We start from the raw sequence: 1,487 nt of genomic DNA on the forward strand, positions 1-1,487 counted from the left end.
ACGCAGCTAATGGCCGTGCCATTTCTGCGTAATTTACGCTGTACTTCTGCAGGTTGTTGGCGAGACCAGCTTCGATCACGAAAGACCTCGTCTTCAAGGTCTCGAAGAGCATCACGAGTCACCGGACGGCGGTCGACGGTCGTCACCGACCGCCACCGACTCTTCTCGATGATAACGGTGACGTCCACTATCACGTGGAACGTCTAGTGAGAAGACGTCGTCACCACGGTCAAATCGAATATCTAATGAAGTGGCTGGGATGTCCCGACTCTGTAAACTCGTGGGAGTTCGAGGCACCACTTCGGCAAGATTGCCCAGTCGCCGTGGACGCTCAGAGAGAAATCAGGATGCCGTGCGCTTACCGGCAATCGCCAGGGAAGTAGAAGGGCCATTGGCTGAGCTCAAGTAGTGGCCCTGAGCTTGCGGTCACAAACACAGAGATCACGGGAGCGTCAGGGGTTAACCCATACGTCGCAGGGCGACAATCCGAAGGAAGACGACGGCGTGCTTTGAGTTTGGCAAACTCAAATCGGAGGTGTCGCTCCACACGCATGTCCACATCCTTGTGGCTCAAGTGTAAACTATACAGTGAGGAAAGTTTGCGTCGCCGTTGCACCCATCGCTCAAAGAGCGCTTTCGCCAGGGGGGAGCACTACAGGTATTGTCCGCATTGCTGGTACACGAGAGCCACCTCGTTGAGCACTCAGACAAAAGCGATAATCTTCCAACGGAAACTCTTGTGAAATCAAGAAACAAGCTCGAAGAGCTTTCCGTTTGGCAAGTTCATCTTCGCTTTGGCCGGGGGCCCGATGATGTGGACGCATAACGATCGAGTTACCGCGTCCTCTGCTTCCACAGCGGGATTGCTGGGCGGAAGCCATATTCCACACAAGGGTCAATGACCGGCCGTGGATGGGCGCGCTTCAGAGCTGCCGCCTCTGTGCCCCGTCGAGGTCATTGGTGATTACACCACGTCCCTCGGGTGACGAGAAGTCAGGAAATAGACATGGGGTCCGCAAGGCGCGAGCAGGGCTCGTATCACGCCGCTGGCGCAGCTTGCCTTCCTCGTCATCCCATGAGGGAAAAGGAGTGTCAGACTCGTAGTCGAACACCTCCACATCCTCAACGAGGTCACTCGTCACTGATAGCGTGCGCGGAGCGCGACGCTCGTGCTCATCAAGCTTAGGATGTACATCCCTCGGTACCGCGTACGCACTGTTCGACATTGCACCGCGTGCGGGAGACCAAGTTGGGCTCTGCCCGTGTTCGCTGTCAGAACTAGCGAGACCTGAAGATTTTGGTGTCATCGACACAGGGCCCATTGAGCACGGAAGTCGTTTTGTTCCAACGAACCAAGTTGCAGTATCCAGCGGACACGTATGCCTCGTTGAGGCAATAGTCGATAGAAACTGTCAATGTTCTTAATCTGAATGGGGGAGAGTGTAACGGGGTTACACGTACCCTGGTAACAGGGGTGTGTGTCACAC

Source organism: Plasmopara halstedii (assembly GCF_900000015.1).
Source record: "Plasmopara halstedii genome assembly, contig: Scaffold_658, whole genome shotgun sequence".
In the NCBI taxonomy this organism is placed as follows: domain Eukaryota; phylum Oomycota; class Peronosporomycetes; order Peronosporales; family Peronosporaceae; genus Plasmopara; species Plasmopara halstedii.